Raw genomic sequence first — 12,330 nt, forward strand, 5'->3', positions numbered from 1 at the left:
TTTGGATTTCTTCATTGACCCATTCATCATTTAGTAGATTATTGTTTAGTTTTCATGATTTTGTGTATGCTGTATAGTTTTTCTTGTTATTGATTTGTAGTTTGATCCCATTGTGATCAGATAGAGTGCAAAGAATTATTTCAATTTTCTTGTATTTGTTAAGATTTGCTTTATGTCTTAATATATGGTCTATTTTAGAGAATGTTCTATGTGCCACTGAAAAGAATGTGTATTCTGCAGCATTTGGATGAAATGTCCTGTATATACCTGTTAAGTCCATTTGTTCTATGACCTCATTTAATCCAGATGCATCTCTGTTTATTTTTTGCTGGGATAACCTGTCAACTGATGAGAAGAGGGTGTTAAAGTCACTCACTACAACTGTGTTTGGTGTTATCTATGAGCTTAGTTCTAACAGCGTTTGTTTGATGAATTGAGAGGCCTATGTTAGGCACATATATGTTTAGGATTGTAATGTCCTCCTGTTGGAGTGTGCCTTTAATCAATATAGAGTGACTTTCCTTATCTTTCTTAAGTAATATTGATCTAAAGCCTTCCTTGTCAGGTATTAGGATAGCAACGCTTGCTTGTTTTCTAGGTCCATTTGCTTGAAACACCATTTTCCAACCTTTCACCCTAAGATAGTGTCCATCCTTTGTAGAAAGATGAGCTTCTTGGAGGCAAAAAAAATTGAAGGATCCTTCTGTTTAACCCAGTCTGCAAACCTGTGTCTTTTGGTTGGGGCAATGAGGCTGTTGATATTAGGAGTTATGGAAAGGTGTGTATTTATTTTTGCCATTTTTCTTGTTTTGTAGTTCTTCCAGTTTTACCTTTGCTCTCCTGTATTAACTAGTATTTGAGTATGGTTAGTTTTTTCCAGGTTCCTTATATGTGCTTTTCTTTTTCTTAAGCATGGAGGATCCTGTCAAATATTTTCTGTAGAGCTGGTTTTGTCTTCAAATATTCCTTTAGCCTGCTTTTGTGGAGTGTCCTTATTTCTCTATCTGAATGGATAGCTTTGTGGGATAAAGTAACCTTGGTTGACAGTTCTTATCTTTCAGAGGTTGGAATACATCATTCTAAGCCCTTCTGGCTTTTAAAGTTTGTGTTGAGTAATCTGCTGTGATCCTGATGGGCTTGCCTTTGTATGTGACTTGATTTTTCTCTCTCATTGCTTTCAGTATGTTTTCTTTGGTTTGTATAATTGGTAGTTTAATTATAATATGGCAAGGAAGGGTTCTTTCCAGGTTTTGTCTGTTTGGTGTTCTAAAGGATTCCTGTATCTGCATTGGCATCTCTTTCCCAATTTGGTGGAAGTTATCTTCTATAATTTTGTTGAGAATGCCTACTATGCCTTTAGAGTGAAATTCTTCTCCTTCTGCTATGTCCTCAATTCTTTTTTTTTTTATTTATTTTTAAAGCAGTTTAAGAGTCTACATAAGGTAGAGAATATAGGCCATATACTATAATTTTATATACACAAAAGAAGGACATAATGGCTGGGCGTGGTGGTGCACGCCTTTAATCCTAGCACTCGGGAGGCAGAGGTAGGAGAATTGCCGAGAGTTTGAGGCCATCCTGAGACTACATAGTGAATTCCAGGTCAGCCTGCAGAGTGAGACCCTACCTCGAAAAACCAAAAAAAAAAAAAAAAAAAAAAAAAAAAAGGACACAATGATAGTAAAATGTTCCCTATTATGAAGGATGAACCATTATGCAAACTTTAAAAGGGTGCTTTCCATCTCTGTGCTAATGATGTAATCTGATGACTCTCTACCAGTTTAATTTATAAAGTGTCTGTGGCAGTACAGTGAGACTCTACCAATCTCAAAAAACAAAACAAAATCCCAACAAGAAAAAGTGTCTGAGATGAAATTATCAGTCATTTTCATGCCCCCACAGGGAAAGTAGTAGGAGAGTGTCTGTAGGAGGACAGCCTATTGTCCGCTCCTCTACTCACAAGTAGCCCTGTGTCTGTTCAGTCCACACTTAGGACTTTATCTTCATGAGCAGCCAAATCACAGAGAGGAGCCTTACAACTTCTTGTATCCCACAGCTTGACAAATATCATCTAAAGAGCCTGAAATCAGCTGCTGTTCATGGGTAGGAGACCGCTTCACCGATGTGACCCAGCCTGTACGTGAGGTTAGGGACAGCGACACCAAAGAACCATCTTTAGCTCGAGGGTCCCACAGTCTGATATGCCTATCTGCGCTTCCAGATGCCAAATGTTTACAAAGTGGAGAACAGGAAATACTATTAAACACTCTGTTTCCTAACAAAGTTGACTTAAGACCACCAGACTCAACATCCCACACTCTAATTGTGTGGTCCCAAGATGCACTGCAGATTTCTTCAGCATCTGACCACAGTACTGAGGAAATTGCTTCTGTGTGGCCAGAGAGGGTCACTATGGGAATCCTTGTCAGCCCCAACTGCTCCGTTTTCTGTTTCTTTCTTGGGTGATCTGTAGATTCCTCCATTTCATCTTCTTCATCTGTCGGGACTGTAGACCAGATCTTTAGCATCTTATCCCAGGAACCACTGCAAAATGTAGTCCCTGAGCTATCAACAGCTGTGGAGTCCACACTGCCGGCATGACCCCTGCCGCAGTGCAGGGCTTTCACCTTGTTCTTGTCCACATCCCACTCCCACAGGAGGATCGTCTGATCCATGGAGGCACTCAGGAGACAGCAAGACAAACTATCTTTATTTTAACCCAAGCCACATCTTTCACAACATCTGTATGTCCTGCAATTGCCATTATTGACTTTCCTTCCAAGGACCAGATTTGAGAAGTCTTATCATAAGAGCCAGTTAAGATCCATTCCTTTGCCCAGTTGAATGAACTGATCCAGTCATCATGGAACATGCATTGATCTGGATGGAGTGCTGTGTATTTCTCCACATAGTCTAGCTCCACAACTTCTTCTGATGAAATGTTCTCCAGTTCCATGTGCTTTACCAAGGGCATTTGCAGAAACTGGTCCTTGATAAGGAAATCAAACTCCACATGCTTGTGCAACTCATTTTTGGCCTGCAGTAGTAATAAACTAATTAATTAATAAAATGATGCTACTGAGGTCGGCAATTTTGGAGGTGGCAGGAATTGAGAAGGGAACATCATTGACTGTGTATTTCTTGTTTTCAGTGTAAAAGTGTGCCTTGAGCTGAGCCATGGCGGGGAAGACACACGAGATTTATCCGCAAAAATGCACGGGCTGGGTTGCTCAAAAATTACACGGTGGCCCAGGGTGAGCGAGACCCAAGGCCAATGCATGCCGACAGCTTTCTGCCCTCAATTCTTATGTCTGATCTTTTTAGTGTCCTGGATATCTTGAAATTCACATTCATACCTTTCTATTGGTTTGTCTTTCTCTTTGTTGGACTGTATTAGATCTGCCACCTGGTCTTTTAGTTTAGATATTCTGTCCTCTCCTTCATCCATTCTACTGGTGATATTTTCTACAGAGTTTTCTATTTTATTGACTGTGTTCTTCATTGCTAGTAATTCTGACTGGTTTTTCTTTATTGTTTCTATTTCCTTATTAATGTCTTATATTGACCTCCTTATTTCATTAAATTGGTGTCTTCTTTTACTTCTTTGATTTCCTTGAAGATATTTATAATCATTCTTTTGAAATCTCTCTCAGGCATTTCCTCCAAATCAGTCTCACTGGAGGTCATTTCTGATTCATTAATACATTTTTATTTTTTTATTTTTTTTTTATTTTTATTTATTTATTTGAGAGTGACAGACACAGAAAGACAGAGAGAGGGAGAGAGAGAATGGGCGTGCTAGGGCCTCCAGCCACTGCAAATGAATTCCAGATGTGTGCACCCCCTGTGCATCTAGCTAACATGGGTCCTGGGGAATCGAGCCTTGAGCCAGGGTCTTTAGGCATCACAGGCAAGCGCTCAACCACTAAGCCATCTCTCCAGCCCTCATCAATACTTTTTGGTGGATTTATATTTTCTTGATTTTTTTTTTTTGGTTTTTCGAGGTAGGGTCTCACTCTGGCTCAGGCTGACCTGGAATTCACTATGTAGTCTCAGGGTGGCCTCGAACTCACGGTGATCCTCCTACCTCTGCCTCCTGAGTGCTGGGATTAAAGGCGTGCGCCACCACGCCCGGCTGATTTTTTTGTTTCTTAGTTATAATGGACAAGGTAGAACATGTGTCTGGACTTTGTTTGCAGTTATTAGAGGTCCTGATGCACCTAGTCTCAATCTCTCTCTTTCTCAAATGAATGAATAAATAAAATATTTGAAAAACTCTGAAGCCAGGCATAATGGCACACACCTCTAATCCCAGCACTTGGGAGGCAGAGGTAGGAGGATTGCTGTGAGTTTGAGGACAACCTGAAGCTACATGTTGAATTCCAGGTTATCCTGGGCTAGAGTGAAACCCTACCTCAAAATTAAAAAAAAAGGAAGAAAAAGGAAAACACCACCAAATTCAGATATGAGAGTTGAGATGTAGCATAGATCAAAACCATTGTCATCTATAATGAGGCCAAATGATGAATAATGAACAACTGATCTGAGTGTTTTGATTTTCTGAATTTTTATTTACTTATTTATTTTGGTTTTTGGAGGTAGGGTCTCACTCTAGCCCAGGCTGACCTGGAATTCACTATGTATTCTCAGGGTGGCCTCAAACTCACAGCGTCCTCCTACATCTGCCTCCCGAGTGCTGGGATTAAAGGCGTGTGCCACCATGCCCAGCTTCAAAATAATTTTAATTTGCATTTCCCTAATGGAATATTTTTTATTTTTATTTATTTGGGAGAGAGAGAGAATGAGTGTGCCAGGGCCTCTAGCCACTGTAAACAAACTCCAGATGCATGTACCATCTTCTGCATCTGGTTTATGTGGGTCCTGGGGAATCAAACCTGGGTCCTTTGGCTTTGCAGACAACCACCTTAACCCCTAAGCCATCCCTCCAGCACAATTTATTTTCTTTTAAAATTCTTTATTTATTTGAGAGAGAGAGAGAGAGGAAAGGAGAGAGAGGCAGATGGAGAGAGAGAGTGGGCATGCTAGGGCCTCCAGCCACTGCAAGTGAGCTTCAGATGCATGCGCCCATTGTGCATCTGGTTTACATGAGTACTGGGGGATTGAACCTGTGTCCTTAGGCTTCACAGGCAAGTGCCTTATCTGCTAAGCCATCTCTCCAGCCCAAATAGGGGTTTTGATGGGAGACTCCACTGGGTCAGGAGAAAGGATCTTATACAACGCTGTTCTAACAGGGCTCTTCTCTACGGTCCAGAGAAGCACTCGGGAGTGCAGGAAATAGGCTCAAAGAAAAATGAACTTGAAGCCAGGTGTGGTGGGGCATGCCTTTAATCCCAACACTTAGGAGGCAGAGAGGTAGGAGAACCGCCATGAGTTTGTAGTGAATTCCAGGTCAGCTGGGGTAGCGTGAGACCCTACCTCAAAATAAATAAATAAATAAAAATAAAAGAGAAGAAGAAAAAGAAAACCGAGTTTCATATTAAGAGATTTTTGGGTTGGAGAGAGGGCTTAGTGTTTAAGCACTTGCCTGTGAAGCCTAAGGACCCCACTTCGAGGCTCAATTCCCCAGGACCCATGTTAGCCAGATGCACAAGGGGGCACATGCATCTGGAATTCATCTGCAGTGGCTGGAAGCCCTGCTGTGCCCATTCTCTCTCTCTCTCTCTCTCTCTCTCTCTCTCTCTCTCTCTCTCTCTCTGCCTTTTTCTCTGTCTATTGCTGTCAAATAAATAAATAAAAATAAACCAAAAAAATTTTTTAAAGAGAGAGATTTTTAACCTATAGCTTAGGGCCAAGCTCAACAATGTCATAAAGAAAGACAGGGAGGAAGTTAAGAGCTAATCAAGGTGAAGGATCTAGCCATGCTGTGGCCGCTCTGGAAGCTGTGGCAGGGGGTCAGCAGAGCCAACATCTATAATCATCTTTCAGGAAAGCTACACTAGGACACAGTCTTATATTTAGCAAACCTAGGGAGGTCAGGCACGGATCCTGAGGGAGGTCTACAGGAATCCAATGGCACTAATTAATAGGCTGCAGTCAGTGGACAGAAAAAGGAGAAATGGAAAGAATGTTTTGGAGCTCTGATTAAGGCAGGCGAAAGGGCTATGATTGCCAGTGGGAGAGGCCAGAGACAGGGGCGGGGACCAATAACTCCCACCCCAACACCATAGATAGATGAGATGAAACAAGGCCCAGCCAGGCTAGAGCCAGCCCTCAATCAGAAGGCAAGACAACAGTCGGAGGGTATCAATCTGCTACAGGTTCAATGTACTTCCTCCACCTGGGAACAGGCTCCTGGTCCTGGCTGGATTTCATCCTCAGTTCCGGCTTCTTACTTTATTTTGTGGCAGTACTGGGGACCAAACCCAGGACCTTATGCATGCTAGGCAAGTGCTCAACCACTGGGCTCTATCTCCAGCCCTAAATTCCAGCTTTGTATCATGACTTCTAAGGCCCTCAGCTTCTAGCTGTCCATTTGCTGAGCTCCCACACACTCTGTGCCCACTTTGTTTAATGTATTTGCAGAGAGAACTCAGAGATAGAGAGAGAGACAGAGAGAGAATGGGGATACTATGGTGTCTAGCCACTGCAAATGAACTCCAGATACATGTGCCACTTTGTGCATCTGGCTTTACGTGGGTACTGAGGAACTGGGTCGTTAGGTTTTGCAAGCAAGTGCCTTAACCACTAAGCCATCTACTACTTATTTCAGAACAACAGGTTCCTTAAGTCCCATAAAATAGGCTCCATTTTTCATTGGTTCCACAAGTCACGACTTTCTATTTAGTTGTTTTTGAAACAGGGTCTCACTTTGTGGCCCAGCCTGACATAACACTGTTGTCCAGAATGACAAATGCACAGCAATCCTCCTTCAGCTTCCTAAATGCTAGGATTATACACAGGAGTCACTATGACCTTTTTAAAGGGAGGAGAGACCTTCCCCAGATAATCTGGACTTGGTGATCAAAGACTGTATTGAACAGCCAGGAGCGGTGGTGCCTTTAGTCCCAGCACTCAGGAGACAAAGGTAGGAGGATTGCCATGAGCTCAACGCCATTTTACAGAATGAGTTTCAAGTCAGTCTGGGCTATAGTGTGACCCTACCTTGACAAAACAAACAAACAAACAAACCAAAGACTGCATTGAACATTCCCAACCTCCGGCTCACACAGAACACCTTAACAATCCTAGTCTCTGCTGTTAAAGAATCTTGACCTCAGGATGAATTCCATCATTGATCTTCAACAGCGTTTCTCACATGCCTCACTCAGAGATCACACAATTCTGGGAGACATAAGTAAGACAAACTTTTTGTTTGTTTTTGGGTTTCCAAGTTAGGGTCTCACTCTAGCCCAAATGACCTGGAATTCACTATGTAGTCTCAGGGTGGCCTCAAACTCACAGTGATCCTCCTACTTCTGCCTCCCTTGTGCTGGGATTAAAAGTGTGCATACCACACCCAGCTGCAGGGCAGATTTTGATCCTGGTGTTTGGCTGCTGCTTCGTGCTAATGTCTGTGTAGAGTCACTTTCTCTGCTTTTCCTACAGCAATTTCCCTCAGACCTGGGAAAACTATTGGTTTTAGGGATTGAATACAGAGTTATAATATGCACTGTCTCTCTGGAACTTTAATATCTCTGACCATAGCAAAGTAGCGTGTTCCATGTCCAGGAGATTTGGTCCAAGCAAACACAGTATTGTACTTAAACAGAATAAGAGGTTGGGGAGATGGCTCAGTGGTTAAAGGCACTTGCTTGCAAATAACAGTGATAATAAAAATATGCACCACTATTTTATAAGCCACTAAGAATGATGATTCATTATAAGATTCTATTGATTATAAGATGCCCCAAGTAGTTATCTTTTTCAAAGTAGGGGCTTTCTCTAGCCTAGGTTGGCCTGGAACTCACTATGGAGTCTCAGGGTGGCCTCAAACTCATGGCGATTCTCCTACCTCTGCTTCCCAAGTGCTGGGATTAAAGGTGTGCGCCACCATGCCTGGCTATTTTTTCACTTTTTAGTATTTCATTTATTTCCAAGGAGAGAGCAGGGGAGGGAAAGAAAAGAATGGGCTTGCTAGGGCTTCTAGCTATTGCAATCGAATTCTAGACGCATGTTCCACTTTGTGCATCTGGCTTTATGTGGGTACTGGGGGCTCAATAGGCTTTGCAGGCACACACCTTAACTACTGAGCCATCTCTCCAACCCCTCAAGTCTTTATTTCTTAAAGCATATCCTATAATCAACAAAATGATCATTTCTCCTTTAAATCTTGACTCTGTAAGTCTGGATTTAATAAGAGTGAAAGGACAAAGTGGGGACCATACTGTTAGGCGTCAAGTCTTCTGTCTCTCAGTGGGATGGCTGCCCATCTGTTGCAATATTAGCTTTTAGATTATCCAAGCTTTGCTTCTGAACTCTTCCCCCACCCCCCGGAGGCAAAATAAAACACAAACCATGCCAAGCTGGGAACACAATTTTTTTTTCTATAGCAGAACATTACCACTTTATTTTCTATAAACTCTTTTTTTTGGGGGGCGGGGTTTTATTGAAGTGGAGTCCCACTTTAGACCAGGCTGACCTGAAATTCACTATGTAGTCTCAAGGTGGCCTCTTAAGTGCTGGGATTAAAGGTATGCACCACAATGTCCAGCTATAAACTCTTCTTTCATAAACAAGAAGACAGGAAAGCCAAAGAGAAAAGTGTGCGAGCAAAGAAAGCAAGGAGAAGGTGGGTGCCATCCACTTCCTCTGAGGGACTCTGAGACAACAGCTACACCATTAACAGGGTGGTGGTGGAATCTGTGAACCTGGGATGGGTCGTGGCCTGAGGAAAAGGCAGGAAGAAGGAGAAGTCTGCTCTTTCTTTCTTTTTTTCCGAAGTAGGGTTTCGCTTTAGCACAGGCTCACCTGGTATTCACTATGTACTCTCAGAGTGACCTTGAACTTATGGCGATCCTACCTCTGCCTCCCAAGTACTGGATGAAAGGTATGTGCCACCATGCCAGGCTGAGTCTACCCTTTCTGGATGTAGAAGCCTAAGTCATACAGCACAGAGAACTAGGGAAGCTCTGCCTGTGCTTCCATGAAATTGGCGATGTGCTGTGGGCAAAGCGGTGCGTCTGGTCAGTGTTGGGTTGAACCTGAAGGAGACCCAGCGGCAATCCTCCTGCGTAGCTGCCTCCCTGCTCTGCAGGCTGCAGGGATAAGGGAGGAAAGGTCATGCCCTCTCCATCTGAGAAGTATCAGGATAGCAGGGCAGGATCAGAGGTGACAGTCACCACAGAGCTCTCTCCGGGTCCTTTCAGTTCAGCCTCCTCCCATCGACCAAGGGCAACAGGATTTTCCTGCAGGTAGTGTTTGTTCTCATTCAGCTCCTTCAGAACAGCAGCCAGGTTGTTCCCATCAACACACCTACCTCCTTATCCCAAAATATGAAAACAGGCTTGGACTCTTCTGAGGTCAGCTTCATGCCTTGACATTGCAGCAGGAAGTTTTTTGTGCAGGCAGGAGTTGGGACATCTCCAAGAGGTGTTAATTTGACATCCCTGTCCAAACCCAACATCAGTAGTATGGTTTCAGTGCACTCCTAGCCCCTGGGCTTGTTATATGGCTGACTGGTCTTCTATAGCGAGTCTGACAGGAGCCCCACGGGCCCATTGGCTTCGATGAAGCCACTTCTATCTTATACTTTTGTTTTGTTTTTTTTTCAAGGTAGGGTCTCACTATGGCCCAGGCTGACCTGGAATTGACTATGTAGTCTCAGAGTGGCCTCGAACTCACAGCGATCCTCCTATCTCGCACACCACCCCATTCAGCTCTATGTTATACTTCTGACAAGCCTTTGTAACCCAGCTCTAGAGCCCCTGCGCTGCCTGAAGCACAGGTAGCAAGAGCTATGCCAGCTCCACCATCTCACTTTTCCCATTTGTATTCTCGTCATACTCACATGAACTCCATCATCTCCCTGAAGTTGTCACTCTTCGGTATCACGCTAGAGCCATTTCTTCCCCTCTCCAGCACTTGGAAACTTTTCTAGCTCTTTTATGTGCATGTGCATGTGTGCGTACATGTGGGTATGCACATGTATGTGCCCCTGTAGTCCATATGCTCACCTGAGGTGGAGGTCACTTGCCTATAGTGGCTTGTCAGCTTTCTACTCCATTGCTCTCCTGTCTGGTCTTTTTTAAAAATATTTTTATTTTTATTTATTTGAGAGAGGCAGATAGAGAATGGGCATGCCAGAGACTTTAGCCGTTGCAAATGAACTCCAGACACATGCGCCACCTTGTGCTTCTGGCTTACAATGGGTCCTAGGGAATGGAACCTGGGTCCTTTGGCTTTGCAGGTAAGTGCCTTAATCACTAAGCCATCTCTCCAGCCCTGGTGTTTATTACTATTATCATCTATTTATTTGGAAAGAGAGGGAGAGAGACAGTGGGATAGAGAGAGAATGGATGTACCAGAATCTTAGCTATGACTGCAAGTGAGCTCCAGATGCATGTGCCAGAATCAAAACCAGGTCCTTAGGCTTTGCAGGCAAGCACCTTAACCACTGAGCCATCTCTCCAGCCCTGGTCTTGTTTTGAGCTGGAGTCATATGGAAGTTTCAGGGCTCCAACAATTGTCAGGTCTGTGCTCCCATGAGGGACTGGGGATATAGGCCCATTTGACCACTCTCGGCTGTTTTACATAGGATCTGGAGATTTGAACTTGGGCAGTCTCAGGCCTTCTCAAGCCCCCATGCTTGTGCCAAAAGGACAGTTAGTTAAACAGGAAGCACACTTAACTGATGACCCATCTCTCTAGCCCAGTTTTCTAACTTTTTTTTTCCCGAGGTAGAATTTCACTCTAATCCAGTCTGACTTGGAATTCACTATATAGTCTCAGGGTAGCCTTGAACTCATGGTGATCCTCCTATCTCTGCCTCCCAAGTGCTGGGATTAAAGACATGCGCCACCACACCTGGCTTCTAGCTCTTTAAAAAAAAAATATTTTGTGTAAAGGGACCAAACTGATGCCATGACAGGCTTCAGTAAGGTGCCACCCTAACTAGGTCTAAGTTTCACTTTCCCAGAGAAGCAGACAAGACTTCTGAGAAAGGACGGGCTGTTAACCAAAAGTGATCCTGACATGTGGTCGGAAAAGATAACTGCCCAGAGGCTGCGTCAGTTCCTGCAGATGTGTCCTTTTCATGCCTTTTGCAACCCTTCTGCCCTAACCAGAGATGCACAACTGTAATTGCTGCTTGCCTAGCCAATCCTTTTAAAAATTACCTAACTTGCCTGAAATTCCCCTAGACCTAGCCCACCAAAACCTTAGGACCAATCAAAAGAATGCAAATACAGCTACTGTCCAAATTAGCCCATCATGTTAGAAAAGACTAAGCCCACTAAAATTCCTCTAGCTGTGTGTGCTTAAAGGGAGCCTACGAGTTCCTCTCAGGGTCACCACTTTGTATGAATCGTTGACCCCCACATGCTGGCTGATTCTGCAGAATAAACACTCTTTGTTTTTACATACTATTTGAGTCTGGGGTCTTTCTTCAGTGATATTTGGACCTTTACATTTGGGGGCTTGTCCGGGATCACTGGGAAACACCCTCCCCCCCACCCCGGTTAAATAGTGGAGTGTTTCCAGGAGAGCATTTGGTTGTCTGCCAATTGGTGAGTCGGGGTGCCCCTCTGTACTGTGTGTCTTTGGTCTGCTCTGTTCTTTTGTTTCTGGTAAATCTGGCATCTGGGAGCAATCTGGAGGCCCATGGAGCCGGGGGTTCGGAGGACGCTTCAGACCCTCTTCTAGTGGAGCCTGAGAGCTCCAATTTGGCAAAGCCTGAGAGCTCCAGTTTGACTCTGGTTTTGGTAAATGCTGATGGGTCATGCCCGTCTGGCAGAGCCTGTTTACAGGATAGGCCACCATCTGTAGCGTTTTGGTTTCTTTTTCACTTCCCAGGAAATTTGTTTTTGTGTCTGTGTCTTGTATGTCCTTTTCTGGTTTCTCGAAAGTTTTATTTAAAGGTACTATGGGACAGGCAACTAGTTCCACCCCACTGGACCTAGTCCAGCCACATTTCAAGGATCTCAGATGCCTGGCAGACAATCTAGGTTTAACAGTATGGTCGGGGAAATGAACCATCTCTTGCAGGAATGAATGGCTGACTTTCAATGTGGGATGGCCAGAGAGAGGCAACTCCTACCTTCCCACCATTTATAAAGTTAAAGGTATCATATATGGGAGTCCTGGGCATACTGACCAAGTCCCATACATCACAGCCTGGTAGTACCTGGTAGAAAGTCCCCTCCTTGGTTGAGC

General features: G+C 43.9%; 1 pseudogene; it reads right to left on the reverse strand.

Moving 5' to 3' along the window:
- Nucleotides 1-1,888: 1,888 nt before the first annotated feature.
- On the reverse strand, nt 1,889-3,179 carry LOC101608748 (annotated as a pseudogene).
- Between the last annotated feature and the right edge of the window lie 9,151 nt (nt 3,180-12,330).

The sequence above is a fragment of the Jaculus jaculus genome, chromosome 6 (genome assembly GCF_020740685.1).
Source record: "Jaculus jaculus isolate mJacJac1 chromosome 6, mJacJac1.mat.Y.cur, whole genome shotgun sequence".
In the NCBI taxonomy this organism is placed as follows: Eukaryota; Metazoa; Chordata; class Mammalia; order Rodentia; family Dipodidae; genus Jaculus; species Jaculus jaculus.